Below are 21,570 nucleotides of genomic sequence, written 5' to 3'. Positions count from 1 at the left end.
TAGGATTTATCATCGGCATTAACTGGGATCCGTTCTCAGTTTCTTCGATTATGCCATAACCTTTCAAATAGTGGAATATCTCTCTACTGTTGGGTTTCTCCCCAGTTACTAGAATCATTCCCAGCATTTGCATTTTGTTCCCAGCTTGCACCTCCATTGTGTCCTCGTACTATGGACTACCCTTCTCAGCAGTTGCTGTCCAGGATCATCTTCAACAGTGGTCCTGTCATGGGTCCCATCCATTTCCGGTGATAAGAAAAAGTCATCCATTGCGTTGTCTTCAACAAGGTAGTCCACATCATCCATTCTGGCATCGGTATGCCATTCATTCGAATTCGTTCACACGATTATTTGTGATTGCTTAGGCTAGTATAAAGAATTTCAATGATCTTTGTATCAAAAGTAATTCTTTCTGCCACTTAAGGGAATACTTCTGCGAGTCACCTTCCTTAAGATGTCTCGTTATGGTATCATGGCAACTCAACTCCTCGCTACATTGACAACCATTCACCACCTTCTTAGGTGTGGAATTGTTGCCTATCTAGTGAACCTTTGTCATGTGTTTCACTCCACCCCTCTCGATGTGTTTTGTGTCTCAACTCGAGATGTTTCAACATCTCATTCCGCGAGTTGATATTGTTTAGCTCGATCTTCGAGAAGATCAATCCTAGTTGAGTTTCTTTTCGTCGTCATCGCGTGGATGAAGATCTCAAAAGCGAGGATGTCAAGATCGACATGATCAATGAATCAACATCTTCGAGAAGGGCAATCGGATCGTGAAGATTCTTTATTGGTGTTCCCTCTGTCTTCTTACCTCACGTCTTGAATCTCGGGATGAGATTCTTTTTTAGTGGGGGTGAGTTGTCACAGCCCTAGAGTACCTGAGTGAAATAGTTGCATCTACACTCATGCATCATGTCTAAAATTTCTGAAAGTTGAATTGAGGTTTGTTGAAACCCGCAGAAATCACTTCAGAAATAATCAACATTAAAAATCTTGTCAAATGATTCCAAGGAAATGTTCCTGTTATTCTGTAAAAATATTGGCAAGAGGTAAAATTCAAACCAATATTTTTGGAGTTTCAGAAATATTTATTTTGGGCATTTGAAATTAATTCAATAACTATTTGAATTGGATCTATATTTATTATATAATAAATATATGTTCAATAATTCTGAAAATTGTTGTGTAGCTTTGGAGAAGTCCATTTAGTTCACACAATTATTTTCATGAATTTTGAAAATGGTTTGGTCTTTGAAGTAAATCAAAGCATAACAGCAAAAAAAATAGAAAAAAGAACAAATTAAAAAAAAGGAGAGAGAGAGAGGTTACCTGTGGCTTACCTGGTGCCCACTTGGCCCAGCACTGCGCGGCCCAGCCCACTGGCCTGTGCCAGTCGTCGTCGTCCTCCCGCCAGTCGGACAGGGCGCGTGCCTGACGCGCGTGCGTGCTCCGCGTGCCACGCGAGCTGCCTGCCTGCCCTCCCCTGCCACCGCGACGCCTTGCGTCCTCTCCTCGGCGCCGCCTCAACCCCCTCGTTCGTTCCTCTCTCTCCCCCGAACGCCTCCCCCCCCTCTGTTCTCCCCACCGAACGCGCCCGCCGCTGCCGATGAGCATCACCCCGGCCATCGCCTCTCCCTCGTCCCCTGAAGCTGCCTACGAGCTCCGCCGAGTCCCTCTCCTCCTCCTCACCGAGCCGCCTGATGCCGGAAGCCCCTGGATGCGGCCTGCACCGCCGTTCCCCTCGTCGGCCACCGAAGATCGTCGCCGTCGATTAGCTGCCTCCGGTGCCTCCCCGAGCTTGCTGACCCTCCCGTTCGACTCACTGTGAGCTCCTGCTCCCAAACCCCCTCTCTCCTCTGTCGACTTCCTCTTCTAGCCCACTGACCACCACGGCCGAAGCTCGCCGCCGCCGTGCTTCATCGCCGCCGTGGCTGGAGCCATTGTAGCTCGAAGCCGAGCACACCATCACGCTCAACGCGTCTCCAGGAGCCCGTAGCCAGCACCAGCTTCTCCCCACATGCCCCCTAGCTCCAACCCGATTACGCCGTAGCTACGGCCGCCGCTCGGCTCGTCGCCGGCGTTGATTCCGGTGACCCCGTGACCTGCCGCTGCCTCCGCTAGATGCGTGGGAGCAAGGGCTATCGCCCGGTGCCCTCGGCACGTCCAACCAACGCCCATAGCGCGATTCCGGTGAGCCACCGCCACACTGTGAGGTCGTCGGAGTTTAACTCCGGTGGCTGGTGACGTGGCACATCATTAGCCGCTGATGACCCCGCTAATTAACCCCCTCACCCACTGACATGTGGGCCCCAGCCTGCTAACTAACCCAGCTTAGCACTTAACTAATCTGAGTTAGTTAATCAACTAACTGTGTGACTGACCAACGGGCCACACGGGTCAGTTTGACCTGGCCACGTCACCGTTGACCTGGTCCCACACGTCAGCCACAGAAACCAGCCCTTGGTCACTGACCAGTGGGCCCCACTGGTCAGGTTTGACCCGGACCAGCCCTGTTGACTTGGTGACATCATCATGACGTTAGGCTGACGCAATAATCCTTTTTTTCTGGAATTTAGATAAATCTTAAATGATTTATTTATTTTCACAAAATATCCAAAACTTTGAAAAATCATAGAAAATAATCTATTACTCAGATTGAAAAGATTTATATATGAAAATTTATCAGAAAAATCCAAAGAATCTGAATCTGGCATTTTCATGCATGTTGGAACAACTTAAAGTTGCTGTTTAGGACAATCCAATTAAATGGCATTTAAGAAATCACATATGGAGTTTGAATTTGAACTTAGGGTTCAAACCAACCCCATTTAACCTGTTGCTAGTTGCATTAACTGAAAACACAACATATTGACATGTCATGATCATGCATCATATTGTGCATTGCATTGATTATGTTTTTTCTGTGTTTGACGGTGGTTGTCCCCTCTCGATAGACGTTGTACCGACGTTGTGATCGTTGACACTGATGAAGACCCAATGATATCTTCAGAAGTACCAGGCAAGCAAAACCCCCTTTTTCATTCCGATACAATCCCGCTCTCTCGCTCCGGCTCTCTTTTACTGCATTAGGACAACAACGATTCAAATGTTACATGTTGCGGTAGTTGAACCCCTTTCCTCTGCATGACCTGTTATTGCCACAGTAAATAGAAGAAATCTACTAACATGAGTAGGAGTTGTTTGAACCCTGATGTGCCTACTCATTCATGCTTGTTTGTCATGCCTGCTATTGCATAGAGTCGTGTCAGGTCTGGTTCATCAGGGATGAACCGGAGGTGTGTAAAAATGTCCTACAGTGTGTGAGCTAAGTGTGTGAACATGATTTGGTAAAGGTAGCAGTGAGAGGGCATGTAGGAGTACATGGTGGGTTGTCTCATTGAAACCGTTCTTAGGAACTGAGTTCTGTGTTTGTGATCCATGAAACAGTTACTACCACGCATTGGGCCCGAAACCAATGGACCCTCTCGGCTTCTTGATCACCCTTGTCCTCTCTCCAGGAGTTGCAACTAGTTTCTGGTGTTTATAGGATATGTGTTGGCGGCCGTGCGTAGCGCTGACCCTAGGGGTGGGCTATGTTGCGGTAGATACACTATGGCCGGGCATGACGGGCGCCCGTTTGGTGTCTTGGAACCCTGTACACATCGTTCGGGGCCGTATGTGGAAAACTCGGCTGGACTACCTGCGGATGGAACCTGGATAGGCGATAAACCTGGACTAGAGACTTGAGTGTTTAGGTAGGCCGTGGCCGACACCCTCGTTGGGCTTCCGCTTGAAGGTTGCCGAGTACATGCCGTGTAAACGGCGGTAAGTGGTGAGAGCGTGTGTGAAGAAGTACACCCCTGCAGGGTTAACATCATCTATTCGTATAGCAGTGTCCGTGGTAATGGACTTCTGGGTTGCCTATAACAGTTCATAGACAAGTGAAAGTGGATACTCTAAAACTCGCAAGATAAGTGTGAGTGCTATGGATGGCCTTCTCGTAGGGAGACGGGAGCGGATCCATAGTGGTGTATTGAATGGTGAATATGTGGACTCGTGTGTGCCACCTCAAATGAGTTGCTTGCAATCGTAGTTCAGGTTAGCCACTGAGTCAAAGCTGGCTTGCTGCAGTCAAACTGCACCACCCTCCTTGTTAATACCGATGCATATGTAGCTAGTTCTGATGTAAGTCTTGCTGAGTACCTTTGTACTCACGTTTGCTTAATTTATGTTTTGCAGAGAGAGAGACTTCCCTCTCGCTAGTAGTTCCGCGTGGACTTCGACGTTAGCTTGATACCTCAGCTACGATCTTGTGCCTTGGCAGGATCTGGTAGATAGTCAGGCTTCTCAGCCTTGTTCATTTGTAGTTGTCTGTACTCAGACAAGTTAAGCTTCTGCATGTGCTTGTTGCTTGTATGCTCTGTGTGTTGGGTCATAAGACCCATGTTTGTAATATCTCGCTCCTCGGAGCGTAATGAATAAATACTTTGAGTCGTAGAGTTATGTTGTGATGCCATGTTGTATTTTCACATATCGAGCATATTGTGTGTATGATTGAAATGCTTGGTATGTGTGGGATCCGACAATCTAGTTGTTTATCCTTCGCAGCCTCTCTTATGGGGAAATGTAGTCCAGTGCTTCCTTGAGCCATAGTAGTCCGCTACAGCCCGGTTCACCGGAGTCCTGTTAGCCCAGCACTACTGCTCAGGACACTTGACTGGCCGGCATGTGTTTCACTTTGTTCCTGTGTCTGTCCCTTCAGGGAAATGTCACGCGGTAACATCCGGAGTCCTGCCTAGCCTGCTACAGCCCGGGTTCCCGGAGTCCTGTTAGCCCAGTGCTACAGCCCGGATATACACGCTGCTGACCGACATGCTCGATGTGATTCATGTATGCCTGTTCCCATAGGTTAGTGCCGCTTTGGGTTCACGACTAGCCATGTCGGCCCGGGTTCTCTGTCATATGGATGCTAGTGACGCTATCATATACGTGAGCCAAAAGGCGCAAACGGTCCCGGGCCATGGTAAGGCGACACCCGTGGGAATACCGTGCGTGAGGCCACAAAGTGATATGAGGTGTTACCGGCTAGATCCATGTGACTTGGAATCGGGGTCCTGACACACTTGGCCCCAGCTTATGGAACTTATCCTTTTTTGCAGCATTGGTCTTGTTTATTCTCGACCATTCCTTAGATAATTCCGAATCCTTGAATTTCACGAAATCGTCCCAATGAGCACTTTGGTTCTCTAGTGTTCCCTCGAATACTGGAGTCTTCCTTCCTCCGTTGACGTACTTGGCCCATTCACGAATATTGTGGTTCTTGAATGCAACCGCCATCTTCCTAAGAGCAGCGTCCTTGACTTTCTCCACATCTGCATATGTGAAATGATCTGGTAGGGTGAAATGTTCCATGAGCATTTCCCAAAGCAAATGTTTTTGTCTGTCGTCAACAAAAGTAACTCCTGGACGTGGCTTTGCTGGCTCTCTCCATTCTTGAAGGGAGATCGGGAGTTGGTCCTTCACAAGAACTCCGCACTGATGAATGAACTTGTCCGCAATCTTCTTAGGCGCGAATGGTTCGCCATTAGGTCTGATTGCCTCGATATTGTACTTTACGCCCTCCTTCAACTTTTTGTTCGGGCCTCGTTTCGTCCTGTTGCTTGAAGATTTGCTCGATCCGGATGGCTGAAAGAAGAAAGATCAATTCGTTAATATATCCATTTAAAACATGTGATGATCACCAGATGCCTGCTTATATAAATATATATACCTCGCCGGTCTTTGTTGTTTCAAGATCAACATTTTCTTCGTCATGTTCATAGTTCATGACTTCATCAATTCGGTCGTCGTGATCGAATATCATATCACCCTCCCTGGTGTTGTTTAGATATTCGGAGCCGTCATAATCTTCTTCATTCTGATCATCATCTGGCCCGCGAGGATTGCGTATGATATTGAACAGGGCCTCTTCTCCCTCTCTGTCGGTATTGTCCGCCATAGGTTTTGTTTAACTAATCCAAAAGAAATATATTCAAATTACAATGCATGGATGCAATCAATTAATAAGGAAAAACTAAATCAATCATAGTACATAATAAGCATCATCGAATATAATCTCGAATACGTCATCTCGAATAATAGATATAATCCCGAATACATCGTCTCGAATAATAGATATAATCTCAAATACATCGTCTCGAATAATAGATATAATCTCGAATACATCGTCGGATCATGCGGCGCGGGCGGTGGACATCCAAAGAGAAGGAACCCTCACAGGATCATAGCTGAAGTGAGATCCCTGAAGAAACTGCCAGGTATTGGAGAACCTGCCGCCCTCTAACGCAACCATGTAGCGATGGACGTGCTCGTCCTCCTCCCTGACACGGCGACGTACCACCTCCGGCGGGGCCGGCTCCCTCCGCACCAAAACTGGCCCACGCGAACGCCACCAAACGAGATCAGGGTCGACGACCAGGGCCGGGTTCCTCATCAAGCGGCGCGCCCCTCCAGGCAGCACCTCCCAGTGCCAGCCCGGCGGAGCCCAGTCCCGGACATGGGTCAGCCGAACGTCGTCGCGAATGGGTCGATGGCGAGGATGCGGGCCGGGCATCACCGAGAACAAATACTAGCTATATGCCCGCAAAAAGTAACATTTTTTTAATGATTGGATTTTGATAACTAAAATTTCTAACATTTCTATATAACTAACATTCCTATAACATTTCTAACAATGCTATATAACTAACATTTCTATAACATTTCTAATATTTCTATAACTAAAAAACAGAAAAAATTATAACATTTCAATATATATAACTAACATTTGTATAACATTTCTAATATTTCTATAACTAAAAAAAGAAAAATTTCTAACTTTTTTATAACTATTTATATAACTAAAAAACAGAAAAAATCCTAACAATTCTAACTTTTCTATAACATTTCTAGCAATGCTATATAACTAACTATTTCTATAACTAAAAAAAGAAAAAACTAACTTTTTTATAACTATTTCTATAACTAAAAAACAGAAAAATTCCTAACAATTCTAACTTTTCTATAACATTTCTAACAGTGCTATATAACTAACTATTTCTATAACTAAAAAAAAGAAAAATTTCTAACATTTTTATAACTATTTCTATAACTAAAAAACTAAAAAAATGTATGTGTGTGTGTGCTCACCGGCGAGGCGAGAGGCGACGGGGACGGCGACGGGCGCGGCGACGACGGGGATGGCGACGACGGGGACAGGGCCGGGGCGGCGATGACGGGGACGGGCCGGGGCGGCGACGACGGGGACGGGCCGGGGCGGCGACGACGGGGACGGGGCGGCGATGACGGGGACGGGGACGACGCGGGACGGGCCGGGACGGCGCGGCGGTGACGACGGGGACGGGGACGACGGGGCAGCGACGACGGGGACGGGGCGGCGACGAGGGATATGGAGACGGGGGTAGAGGGCGACGGGGCAGAGGAGAAGAAGCAGATGAGAAACTGAAATTTTTGAAGTGTTTAGTTATATAGGATGGACCTTTAGTACCAGTTGGAGCCACCAACCGGTACTAAAGGCCTGTTTTGGCCAGGCCAAGCGGCGGGAACCGCACACCCTTTAGTACCGGGTGGTGGCTCAAACCGGTACTAAAGGGGGGGCCTTTAGTACCGGTTGGAGCCACCACCCGGTACTAAAGGGGGTGCGCTGGCAAGGTGCTGTGCAGCAAGTTTAGTCCCACCTCGCTAGCCGAGGGGCGTCCGCACTGGTTTATAAACCCCCGTGCGGTAGCTCTCTCGAGCTCGTCTCCAAAGCAGGCCTACTGGGCCTACATGTTCTGTGCTGCCCTGTGGGCCTACTGGGCCTTTGCGGGCCTGCATCCTGGCCCAACAACAGGTTGGGTTTCTAGTCGTATGCAGGCCGCTCTGGCCCAGTAGGCGGGCTTTTTTTATTTTTTTTTGCTTTATTTATTTTTAGTTGTTTTTTGTGTATTTAGAGTTTCTTTGTGAATATTTTTGCTTTAGGTACAAAAAATTACAAACTTTCTGTTAGTGCCCGTAGTTTTCAAATTTGAATAGTTTAAATTTTGAATTATTTGAAATTAGTGTGAATCACTAGTTTGTGAATAACTTAACTTTAAAAATCAGTAAAGGCATGAAAGAATTTGTTTGCACATAAAATTTCTTCGCGTTTCAAATGCCAAAACACATAACTACCCTAACTATTACAGAGATTCCCTCCTGGGTGTGAAACACAGAAGAAAGTGATGATAGTGAAGCCGATCACATCCCAGATCTTTGGGTGTGAAACTTTTTCTTCGCGTGTGTCCCTTTGCGCCGTAACCATGGAAAATCTTCATCATTTAACGGGATGCTCGGGTCAATATTCACTGTGAATGGAGCAATTTCATCAAACTTTTCATAATCTTCTGACATGTCTGTCTTGTCATCCACTCCCACGATGTTTCTCTTCCCAGAAAGAACTATGTGCCGCTTTGGCTCATCGTACGATGCATTCGCTTCCTTATCTTTTCTTTTTCTTGGCTTGGTAGACATGTCCTTCACATAGAAAACCTGTGCCACATCATTGGCTAGGACGAATGGTTCGTCTGCATACGCAAGATTGTTGAGATCCACTGTTGTCATTCCGTACTGCGGGTCTTCCGTTACCCCGCCTCGTGTCATATTGACCCATTTGCACCGAAACAAAGGGACCTTCAAACCACGTCGATAGTCAAGTTCCCATATGTCCTGTATATAACCATAATATGTTTCCTTTCCTGTCTTGGTTTCTGCATCAAAGCGGACACCACTGTTTTGGTTGGTGCTCTTCTTATCTTGGGCGATCGTGTAAAATGTATTACCATTTATCTCGTACCCTTTGAAAGTCATTATATTCGAAGATGGTAACTGGGACAGCAAGTACAGGTCATCTTCAATAGAGGTGTCATGCATGGTACGTGTCTGCAACCAGCTGGCGAAACTCCTGGTTTGTTCACGTGTAATCCAGTCATCAGACCGCTCCGGGTGTTTGGAGCGTAGCAAATTCTTGTGTTCATCCATATACGGAGCCACCAAGGCGGAATTCTGTAGAACTGTGTAGTGTGCTTCAGTGAGAGAATGTCCGTCCATACATATTATTTGTTCCCCTCCTAGCGTGCCTTTTCCATCCAGTCTGCCCTTATGCCGCGATTCAGGAACACCAATCGGCTTAAGGTCAGGAATAAAGTCAATACAAAACTCAATGACCTCCTCATTTTCATGGCCCTTGGAGATGCTTCCTTCTGGCCTAGCACGGTTATGAACATATTTCTTTAAGACTCCCATGAACCTCTCAAAGGGGAACATATTGTGTAGAAATACAGGACCCAAAACGTTAATCTCTTCGCATAGGTGAACTAGGACGTGCGTCATGATGTTGAAGAAGGATGGTGGGAACACCAACTCGAAACTGACAAGACATTGCACCAAATCATTCTCTAACCTTGGTATGATTTCTGGATCGATTACCTTCTGAGAGATTGCATTGAGAAATGCACATAGCTTCACAATGGCTAATCGAACGTTTTCCGGTAGAAGCCCCCTCAATGCAACCGGAAGCAGTTGCGTCATAATCACGTGGCAGTCATGAGACTTTAGGTTCTGGAACTTTTTCTCTGCCATGTTTATTATTCCCTTTATATTCGACGAGAAGCCAGACGGTACCTTAATACTAAGCAGGCATTCAAAGAAGATTTCCTTCTCTTCTTTGGTAAGAGCGTAGCTTGCATGACCCTGATGTATGCCGTCTTTTCCGTGCATACGTTGCTGGTCCTCCCGTGCCTCAGGTGTATCTTTTGTCTTCCCATACACGCCCAAGAAGCCAAGCAGGGTCACACAAAGATTCTTCGTCACGTGCATCACGTCGATTGCGGAGCGGACCTCTAGGTCTTTCCAATAGGGCAGGTCCCAAAATATAGATTTCTTCTTCCACATGGGTGCGCGTCCGTCAGCGTCATTCGGAACAGGTTGTCCACCAGGACCCTTTCCAAAGACCACCTTCAAATCCTTGACCATATCATGTACATCAGCACCAGTACGGTGGCGAGGCTTCGTCCGGTGATCCGCCTCACCTTTGAAATGCTTGCCTTTCTTTCTTACGGGATGCCTGCTCGGAAGAAATCGACGATGTCCCAGGTACACATTCTTCTTACAATTAGCCAAATATATACTGTCGGTATCGTCCAAACAGTGCGTGCATGCGCGGTATCCCTTGTTTGTCTGTCCTGAAAGGTTACTGAGAGCAGGCCAATCATTGATGGTCACGAACAGCAACGCCTTTAGGTCAAATTTTTTCCCCATGTGCTCATCCCACGCACGTACACCTGTTCCATTCCACAGTTGTAAGAGTTCTTCAACTAATGGCCTTAGGTACACATCAATGTCGTTGCCGGGTTGCTTAGGGCCTTGGATGAGCACTGGCATCATAATGAACTTCCGCTTCATGCACAACCAAGGAGGAAGGTTATACAAACATAGAGTCACAGGCCAGGTGCTAGGGTTGCTGCTCTGCTCCCCAAAAGGATTAATGCTATCTGCGCTTAGACCAAACTATACGTTCCTTGCGTCATCTGCAAACTCCTTCCCATACTTTCTTTCGATTTTTCTCCACTGCGACCCGTCAGCGGGTACTCTCAACTTTCTGTCTTTCTTACGGTCTTCTCTGTGCCATTGCATCGCCTTGGAATGCTCTTTATTTTGGAACAAACGTTTCAACCGTGGTATTATAGGAGCATACCACATCACCTTGGCAGGAATCTTATTCCTGGGGCGCTCACCCTCGACATCACCAGGGTCATCACGGCTGATCTTATAGCGCAATGCACCACATACCGGGCAAGCGTTCAAATCCTCGTACTCACCGCAGTAGAGGATGCAATCGTTAGGGAATGCATGTATCTTCTGCACCTCTAACCCTAGAGGGCAGACAGCCTTCTTTGCTTGGTACGTACTCTCAGGCAATTCGTTGTCCTTTGGAAGCATATCCTTTATCATTACCAGCAACTTTCCAAATCCCTTGTCAGATACACCATTCTCTGCCTTCCATTGCAGCAATTCCAATGTGGTGCCCAGCTTTTTCTTGTCACCTACGCAATTCGGGTACAACAATTTTTTGTGATCCTCTAACATGCGCTGCAACTTCTTCTTCTCCAAATCACTTGCGCAGTTTCTCTTTGCATCAGCAATGGCCCGACCTAGATCATCAACGGGCTCATCCGATGCCTCTTCTTCAGCTTCTTCCCGCATTGCCGGCTCAGCTTCTTCCCGCATTACCGGCTCAGCTTCTTCCCTCATTGTTGTATCATCGTATTCAGGGAACCCATGGCCAGGATAGCTGTCGTCGTCCTCTTCTTCTTCATTGTCTTCCATCATAACCCCTCTTTCTCCATGCTTGGTCCAAACATTATAGTGGGGCATGAAACCGGACTCAAACAGGTGGACGTGAATGGTTCTTGACGTAGAGTAATTGCGACCATTCTTACAGCCAGCACATGGACAATGCATAAAACCATCCGCTCGCTTGTTTGCCTCAGCCGCAAGCAGAAAAGTACGCACGCCATTAATGAACTCGGGAGAGCATCGGTCATCGTACATCCATTGCCGGCTCATCTTCAATACACAGCACCGAAAACATCAAATTAATACAATACATAAAGTTCATACATAAAGATCATACAACACTTAAATGCAACAAACAAATAACTCTCTAGCTAAAGAATTTAAATGCAACAACAAATGCGATCAAGATCGCAACTAAGGTAACAATTGATCCAACAGCATAATGATACCAAGCCTCACTATGAATGGCATATTTTCTAATCTTTCTAATCTTCAAGCGCATTTTCTCCATCTTAATCTTGTGATCATCGACGACATCGGCAACATGCAACTCCAATTCCATCTTCTCCCCCTCAATTCTTTTCAATTTTTCCTTCAAATCCTCGTTTTCTCTTTCAACTAAATTTAACCTCTCGACAATAGGGTCGGTTGGAATTTCGGGTTCAACTACCTCCTACATACAAATATCTATGTCAACTTGATGGGCATAATTTGTCATAAACACGAAATGCAATGAATAGTTTTAAAAGAGAATATACCACATCCGAATCATAACCCGGACGAGGGCCGACGGGGACGGATATCAAAACCATGGCACTATGCATAACAAACAACGTATGGGTAAGATAATTATACGAGTAACTATATATCCAAATCACACAAACATCATTTTTTATATAAAACTTCATGAACAAGAGGCTCACCACAAGGTGGTGCCGGCGACGGGACGTTGCGAGCGATCGACGGTGGTTACGACGGAGATTTAGAAGGTACTAAGTAAACCACACCTACATATGCAAAACTAAGTGTTATTTTTGACCTCAAATTGCATATAAATCAAATACTAGCACATATATATAATTCCTCCCAAATTACTAAACTCAAAAATCAATCACTATATAAAGCATTGCACGAGCTAATCTAGCAATGAGAGATGAAAGGAAAAAGTTGCTAACCTTTGTGATCATTTGAATGGATGGGGGCCTTCAAATCTTGGGCAAAATGTGTGATGAGCTTGAGAGGAAGAGGGAAAAGAACAGAGAGGAGAGGGGAAAGGGGAAGAACAGATTGAGCTCGGGTGGACGAAGGGTCTATGTAGGACGACCTTTAGTACCGGTTCGTGATACGACCTGGTACTAAAGGTGCTGGAGGGGTCCCGGACTGACAACATCCTGCCACCACTCACTTTAGTACCAGTTCGTGGCATGAACCGGTGCTAAAGGTTTGCCACGAACCGGTACTAATGAGAGCGGCCCGGCTAGCCGTTGGAACCGGCACTAATGTACACATTAGTGCCGGCTCAAATTCAAACCGGCACTAATGTGCTTCACGTTTGACCCTTTTTCTACTAGTGTATGCTTCCACATATTGCAATAATATCAAGTTTCCTCTCTATGTGCTTTAAATTTTGAAGTTATGCTTGTTTTACCTTCCTATGCAAGTTGATGACTGTTCCCATAAATTGTTTGCTCACAAAATCTCTATGCATAGGAACTGGGTTAGACTTAAATGTGCAAGTCATATTATTCATGATGCTATCTTTATGTTTCAATTCTTATTCTTTATGTGAGCATCATTGAAATCATCATGCCTAGCTAGGTGCGTTAAACAATAGCGCTTGTTGGGAGGCAACCCAATTTTATTTTTGTTCCTTGATTTTTGCTCCTATTCAGTAATAAATAACTCATCTAGACTTTGTTTATATGTGGTTTTATGTTTTAATTAGTGTTTGTGCCAAGTAGAACCTTTCAGAAGACTTGGGGAAAGTCTTTGCGATCTTGCTGTAAAAAACAGAAACTTTAGCACTCACGAGATTTGCTGCCATTGTTTACTGGAGAGTGTTATTTAGTTGATTCTTTTTGAAGACGATTAATAGATAAATTCCACGTGTCCAGCAATTTATTTCAGAATTTTTGGGATTCCATAAGTATACGTTTGATCCAGATTACTACAGACTATTCTGTTTTTGACAGATTCTGTTTTCATTGTGTTGTTTGCTTAGTTTGATGAATCTATGAGTAGTATCGGAGGGTATGAACCATAGAGAAGTTGGAATACATTAGATATTACACCAATATGAATTTAGAATGAGTTCACAAGAGTAACTAAGTGGTGATTCATTTTCTTATACTAACGGAGCTTACGAGTTTTCTTTTAAGTTTTGTGTTGTGAAGTTTTCAAGTTTTGGCTAAAGATTTGATGGACTACGGAATAAGGAGTTGCAAGAGCCTAAGCTTGGGTATGACCAAGGAACCCAAGGTAATATTCAAGGACAACTAAGACCCTAAGCTTGGGGATGCCCCGGAAGGCATCCCTCTTTCGTGTTCATTCATCGGTAACTTTACTTGGAGCTATATTTTTATTCACCACATGATATGTGTTTTGCTTGGAGCATCATTTTATTTTATGTTGTTTTGCTTGCTATTTGAATAAAATAACAAGATCTGAAATTCTTAAATGTTAGAGAGTCTTCACGTAGTTGCATAATTATTCGACTACTCATTGATCTTCACTTATATCTTTCGGAGTAGTTTGTCATTTGCTCTAGTGCTTCACTTATATCTTTTTAGAGCACGGAGGTGGTTCTAATTTTAAGAAATAGATGAACTCTCATGCTTCACTTAACTAGTCCTAATATGATGGGCATCCAAGATGGGTATAATAAAAACTTTCATATAAAGTGCATTGAATAATATGAGAAGTTTGATACTTGATGATTGTTTTGACATATGAAGATGGTGATATTAGAGTCATGCTAGTTGAGTAGTTGTGAATTTGAGAGATACTTGCGTTAAATTTTGTGATTCCCATAGCATGCATGTATGGTGAACCATTATGTGATGAAGTCGGAGCATGATTTATTTATTGATTGTCTTACTTATGAGTGGCAGTCGGGGACGAGCGATGGTCTTTTCCTACCAATCTATCCCCCTAGGAGCATGCGCGTAGTACTTCATTTCGATAACTGATAGATTTTCACAATAAGTATGTGAGTTCTTTATGATTAATGTTGAGTCCATGGATTATACAGACTTTCACCCTTCCACCATTGCTAGTCTCTCTTGTGCCGCGCAACTTTCGTCGGTACCATACACCCACCATTACCTTCCTCAAAACAGCCACCATATCCATTCTGAGATATATTGCCATGCAACTTTCCACCATTCCATTTATTATGACACGCTTCATCATTGTCATATTGCTTTGCATGATCATGTAGTTGACATCGTATTTGTGGAAAAGCCACTATTCATAATTCTTTCATACATGTCACTCTTGATTCATTGTGTCGGATGTGGGGTTTTGGCTAACCCTTAAGGTTCGAACACTAGGGTGCGCGCGAAGTCTTTCCCTCCTACCGATCTACGCTCTAGCTCTCTAAGATCTTGCGGACGAACTCGATGAACTCACAACACGGCAAGACACGGGGTTTGTACTGGTTCGGGCCACCGTTGTGGTGTAATACCCTACTCCGGTGTGGTGGTGGTCGATTGCCCCTTGGGTTGATGATAAACAATACAAGGGAAGAACTGCCTCCTGAGGTTGAGGTGTTCTTGTGCGTATGAACTTGTGCTGTGATGATTCGATCCTCTCTCTCTTGGTTCGATGAGTCGATCCCCCTCTACTATGGTGGCTAGTCCTATTTATAGAGGCCCTGATCCTCCTCCCAAATATCGAGCAGGAAGGGAGCCAAAAATGGCGGGCTAATTTAAAGGGGGATAGCTAGTATGAGCTATCCTGACAAAAGTAGTCTTCGCCTGCACAAATCTCAGGAGGTGACGCCGTCTTGGGCTCCACGATGACCTCCGTCTTGCAGTCCATGGTCTTGGTCTCGTTGCACCGAAATGGCAACCTTTGCCTGAGGCCTTGGTACTTCGCGGCTGCGCTTGCCCCCCTTGCTCCAAAGGGGAAACAAGGATGCTGCGCGCGCTGGCGCTGTCGGATTTCGGGTTCCGGCAGACCCTTGAGGTTCGAACACTGGGGTGCGCGCGGAGATCTCTCCCCTACCGATCTACGTCCGATCTCTTCGCGTGATCTAAGCTGGAAACAATGAACAACACAAGGGACACGAGGTTTATACTAGTTCGGGCCACCGTTGTGGTGTAATACCCTACTCCAGTGTGAGGTGTGGTGGATTGCGTCAGGGGCTGCTGATGAATAGTACAAGGGAAGAACAGCCTCACGAGAGGTGTTCTTTACCTGGTGCGATGAACTGCTAGGGTGAGTTCAGTCGCCTCTCTCTCTCTCTCTCTCTCTGCTAGGGCTCTACCAGATTTCTAGATGTCCCTCTACTCTGTGTAGCTAGTTCTACTTATAGAGGCCCTGGGCCTCTCCCCAAATAATGAGCAGGAAGGGTGCCAACAATTGTCCATTTTGAAGGGGAGCATCTAGTACAAGTTATCCTGACCAAAGGTGGTCTTCAGCTGCCAAAAGTACTGGTGATGACGCCGTCTTGGGATCCACGGTGACCTCCGTCCTGCCGCTCTGCTGGTCTTGGTCTCGTTGCACCGGAATGGCAACCTTTGCCCGATGCCTTGGCCTGCGTTTGCCCCCTTTGCACCAAAGGGGAAACAAGGACACTGCGTAGGCCGGCGCCCGTCTGGTCTCAATCGTCATGGCTTGCGTCACGGGTTCCTCGCAAGGTACCCCTGCCTTGATCTCTCCGCCTCCTCGCGAGCCTGCCTGATGAGGCTGCCTCTGAGGAAGCTTTCTATCGTCCGCCCCGCGAGGCTTGGCCCCTCGTGAGGGTCTTGAGCTTGAGCTGATGAAGATGAGCCGCGCTGGGCCCCACTTGAGCCACGCCGCAGGCCGCAGGCAGGCAAGTCTGGTGACCCCCGTTCCCAGAACACCGACAATAGCCCCCTGGCCCAAGGCGCGCCCGGGCTTGCCCTGGCGGGGAAGCGAAGGGGTAAGTGCAAAGCGCCGCGGGCCCCAACAGCCTGCAGCCTTGGGCACCACATGGCGGTTGACTGGACGTGGGCGTCTGCGCTTCCCCCACGATGCCTCTGCGGCCGCACGACTTGACAAGTCCCTGCATGCAGAGAGACCGGTCATGATTACCTGCGATCGTGGTGCTCGGCGGTTGGTCTCCTCCGGCTATAAGTACGGGGCTGCGTGAGCCCCTTTAGCCCGTCCCTTCTTGCTGCTCCTTTTCTTCTTCTTGGCTACTCGCCGTCCTCATGGCCCTAAGAGATTCTCGGCCGCGGAGAAAGGAAAGGCCCCCCAGGCAGGGCCTGACTCCCCCCCGACCAAGCGCGGCCGAGGCCGCCCTCGCAAGTATACCACAGTCCCCGCGGTGGCCTCCCGCGGCCATGGAGGCGGTTCCCTGCGCGGTGGTGAGCGCCCGGTTGCCGACGGGGGGCACGCCGTGGGTGTGCGCCCCCATAGGCCACGCTTTCACTCTGCGGAGGTGCTGCCAGAGTTCGTTGTGTGGTTGGCGGACCAATCCAGCACCCGGCTCCAGCTCCCACGTTTCTTCGTAGATGAACTGCCGGCCAGCGCTCGGTGCGGCTTCTGGCTCCAGGCAGACGGTTGCTGCAGCAGGGCCTCCTAGGCTTCGCTGGAGGTCTCCGTTTCTGGGAATGGGGCTCTGACACGCGGCTGGCAAACGTTTTCCCGCGCGCACGGCCTGGGCCGGTGGTGCACCCTGTACTTCAAGTTTGATGGCGACGCCACCCTCTATGTGAGGGTGTTCGAGGAAGAAGGTCGCCGTGCCGGGTGCTGCCCTGAAGACGACGACCGCGGCCGCCTGCCCAGCCCCGGCACTGACCAGGATGAAGATGGCGACTGGCATAGAGGCGGCAGTGCTCGAGGTTCGCTGAGCTTCAGCGACCCCCTCTCAGGCAGCAGCTCCTCCAGCGGTGGCCGCGACCAGCCCCCGCGCCATCGCGCCCGCCTGGGTGAAGGTAGCGGGTCAGCCCGCCGTCGCGCCCCGGTGAAGCGAGAGGAGGGATCCGCCAGAGCCCCAGGAGCAGCTCGAGCCTTCGATGTGGGCTGGCGCAGGACGAATCGCGCCCGTTTTGTTTTCTTTCTTACCATGCGCAAAAATAGAAAGTAACGTAGGGCCCCGCGGGGGCGTGTTAGAACTGGTGCTGTTTAACCATCGCGCTGTTTCCGCTATTTCTGTGCTGTGTTTCCGCGCTGCACACCCATGTGCGGGAACTATTTTAGCTCGGTGGGGCTTGGCGCAGTCCTCGCCTCCCAAGGCTGTGGCCTCCTCGTGCGCTTCGTGCCCTGCAAGGATCAGTAGGAGGGGTAACTTACGGTCTTGGTTGTGGGGGCAATCGGCCCAGGTCCTGCACTCGTGTCACGATGCCCGTGGGGCACGGACTGGGAGGGGTGCTCCCGCAGAGGACTCGGATAGGAAAGCTCCAAACGATCGGGGCAGAAAACACTCGCGAGGGCGCCTGCGAACCTCCCTCGCGAGACTAGTGCGAGAGAAAACGAGGCAAGCGAGCGAGAAAGACAAAGAGTCACAAGCCAGGAACGTCAGCAACTCCAATAAAACTTCAAACGGGAATAAACAAGCCAACTGCAGAAAGCAAATGGGAAAGCCGCGTCTGGCACCTATTCTAGCCTTCGACGTCTTCTCACTAGCACGGAGCTAAGTGCTGCCACTGGGCATGGGCGGGAGCCCCCGAGGCCCGAGGGCGGCACTCCGGAGACTCCAGGGCGTGTATAGCCCCACTCATTATTACGTGAGAGTGTCACGGGCGGCGAGCTTCACAGGCATTTGCCTTCTTCATAGGCACTGGGCCTTTCCCAAAACGCAGCAACTTCACAGGCATTCGCCTTCTTCACAGGCACCAGGCCTTTCCCAAATCGCAGCAGCTTCACAAGCATTCACCTTCTTCACAGGCACCAGGCCTTTCCCAAATCGCAGCAGCTTCACATGCATTCGCCTTCTTCACAGGCACCGGGCCTTTCCCAAAACGCATCAGCTTCAGAGGCATTCGCCTTCTTCACAGGCACCGGGCCTTTCCTGGGCGCTAGGCCTCGCTCAGGGATAGAACCTCCGGAGATGTTGAATGTTCCACGCGTTCTGGACGGGTACCCACTCTGGGGTCTCCAAGCACGTGGAGCCAGGCCTGGAAACATGAACAACCTTGAATGGGCCCTCCCACATGGGAGAGAGCTTGTGCAGCCCCTCCCTAGAGAAAACCCGTCTGAGCACGAGATCCCCTACCTGAAGTGTTCTGAGGTGGATGTTGTGGCAGTGGTATCGTCACAGCGCCTGTTGATACCTTGCCACTCGCAACGCGGCTTCTCGACGGCGTTCCTCCCCCAACACGAGATCTGTCCCCCGCATGGCATCATGCTGTGTCTCGTCGAATGCCAAGACCCATGCAGAGCGACGCCTGACCTCGTGAGGGAGGACAACCTCTGCTCCGTAGAAGAGGAAGAACGGGGTCTCGCCAGTCGGCTTGGTCGCAGTTGTGCAGATTGACCACAGCACGGACCGGAGCTCATCGTACCAGCCCCTGCCGCAGGCTTCCAGCTTCTTCTTGAAGGTACTGGCTTTGAGGCCCCTCAGGACCTCCGCGTTGGCCCGCTCGGCCTGGCCGTTGCTCCGGGGGTGTGCTACCGAAGCGTAGCATATCTGCGTTCCAAGGTTAGCACAGTATGTTTTGAAGAGATTACTGGTGAATTGTGAACCGTTGTCGGTGATGATGCGGTTGGGCACCCCAAATCGGCTCACGAGGCCCTTGATGAATTTGACCGCTGAGCTTGCCGGGATTGTCCACCTCAGCCCACTTGGTGAATTTGTCCACGGCGACGTAGAGGTAGCGATAGCCCCCTGGCGCCCGAGTTAACGGGCCCAGAATGTCCAGCCCCCAAACTGTGAACGGCCATGAGAGGGGTATAGTCTGTAGACCCCCTGCAGGCTGATAGATCTGCTTAGCGTGAAACTGGCAGGCATCGCAAGCCTTCACAAGCTCAACGGCGTCGTTGAGTGCTGTAGGCCAATAGAATCCACTACGGAACGCCTTGCCGATGAGGGTCCGTGACGACGAGTGGTGCCCGCAGTCTCCGCTGTGTATGTCCGCCAGTAGCTCCTTCCCTTGCTCTCGGGAGATGCAACGTAGGGACACGTCATTTGGTCGCTTCCTATAGAGCTCTCCATCCCTGATGCAATAAGCCGCGGCCTGCCGCGCCACACGCTCCGCTTCCTCCTCATTCTCCGGCAGAGTCCCTTGCATCAGGTAGTTCTTGAGCTCCGGGACCCAACACCCTTCCTGAGGCTCTAACGCCAGGAGCAGGCATGCCCCTGAGGCTGGGCCGCAGACCGGGGCTCCTGAGGCAGGTGGCTGAGGGAGCTCCTCCCTTGGTTGCGCCGTGCTCAACAGTGATGGCACCGCCGAGGGTCTGAAGAGCCGCTCCTCAAAGACGCCAGGCTCCTGAGGCAGCCACCTAGATGCCCTCTTGGCTATGTCATCAGCCTCCTGATTAGTGCCGCGAGGCACATGCTACAACTCCAGCCCCCAGAACTATTTCTCCATCTTGCGAACCTCAGCGAGGTAGGCTTCCATGTGCTCGTCCTTTGGCTCGTATATCTTGTTGGAGAAGTTGATGAGGAGCTGCGAATTGCCCTTGATGATGAGGAGCTTCACCCCTAAGGCAATTGCGTCCTTCAAGCCTGCTATTAGGCCTTCGTACTCCGCTATGTTGTTGGAGACCTTTTCTCCATGCTGGAAGCAAAGTTGTACGACGTAGTAGAGTTTGTCCTGGGTAGGGGATACGATCACTGCGCTAGCTCCCGCACCGTGTCGGGAGAATGCCCCATCAAAGTACATGACCCAGCCATCCGGTGCTTCACTTCCCGAGGAAAGTGATCGGTCTTCGCCTGCCTCGAGACCCAGCGCTTCTGCCTATTCTGCCACGAAATCCGCAAGTGCGGCTCCCTTGATGACTCTGGTCGTACTGAATTCTAGCTTAAATGCCTGTAGCTCAATGTTCCATTTAGCAACCCTTCCAGCTGAGTTAGGGCTCCTGAGCACTCTTTCCAAGGGGTATGCTGAGACAACTTTAATGAGATGTCCTTGGAAGTAGTGACGTAGCTTGCGTGAGGCCACTACTAGCGCGAGGAGGAGTTTTTGGGGCATGGGATACTGTGCCCTTGCATCCCGTAGCACCGTGCTGACGAAGTACACGGGATGCTCGATGAGGTTGAGGGTGCTGGCGCAACTTGCGTCCTCCAGAGGTCGAGGCGTCTCTTGAGACGACGGAGCTCCCAGTTCTTGGTCGCCTGAAGAGGCTTCTCCTGCTCCGGGTGTGTTCTCCTGCTGTGGCTGTTCCTTTCCGGCTACGGTTGTGGCCTTCGCGAGGCCCTCCTGGCTCTCCTTTGCTTCAGTTCAGATGGTCGATGCGGCCTTGGCACAGCGCTCCTCCCTGACCGCCACCAGGGCTGCGCTGGCGGAGTAGGGGGTGGCTGCAAGGTAGAGCACTAGGGGGTCCCGAGGAAGCGGAGCTACCATCACTGGTGGACTGGTAAGGTACCTCTTGAGGTCTTAGAATGCATTGTCGGCCTCTTTAGTCCATTCGAAGGGGCCCTTTTTCTTCATCAGCTTGAAGAAGGGCAGCGCTCGTTCCCCCAGCTTGGAGATGAAGCTCCCCAACGCAGTCACATGCCTGGTGAGCTTCTGCATTTCTCTGAGGATCCTTGGCGGGCTCATGTCTTCGACTTCCTTGACCTTCTCCGGGTTGGCCTCGATGCCCCAGTGGGATACGAGGAAACCCAGGAGCTTGCCCGAGGGGACTCCAAACACGCACTTCTCCGGGTTGAGCCGTAGGTCCACTTTGTTGAGGCTTGCAAAGGTTTCTTCCAGGTCCTGTATTAGGGTTCTTGCCTCACGAGACTTCACCACAATGTCATCGACGTAAGCTTTAACGTTCCTCCCGAGCTGCCGGCCTAAGGCGATGTGCATCAGTCGCTGAAAGGTCATGCCTGTGTTGTGCAACCCAAACGGCATGCAC

This window comes from Triticum aestivum, chromosome 3A (genome assembly GCF_018294505.1).
Source record: "Triticum aestivum cultivar Chinese Spring chromosome 3A, IWGSC CS RefSeq v2.1, whole genome shotgun sequence".
Lineage (NCBI taxonomy): Eukaryota > Viridiplantae > Streptophyta > Magnoliopsida > Poales > Poaceae > Triticum > Triticum aestivum.
This window is presented reverse-complemented; position numbering follows the sequence as displayed.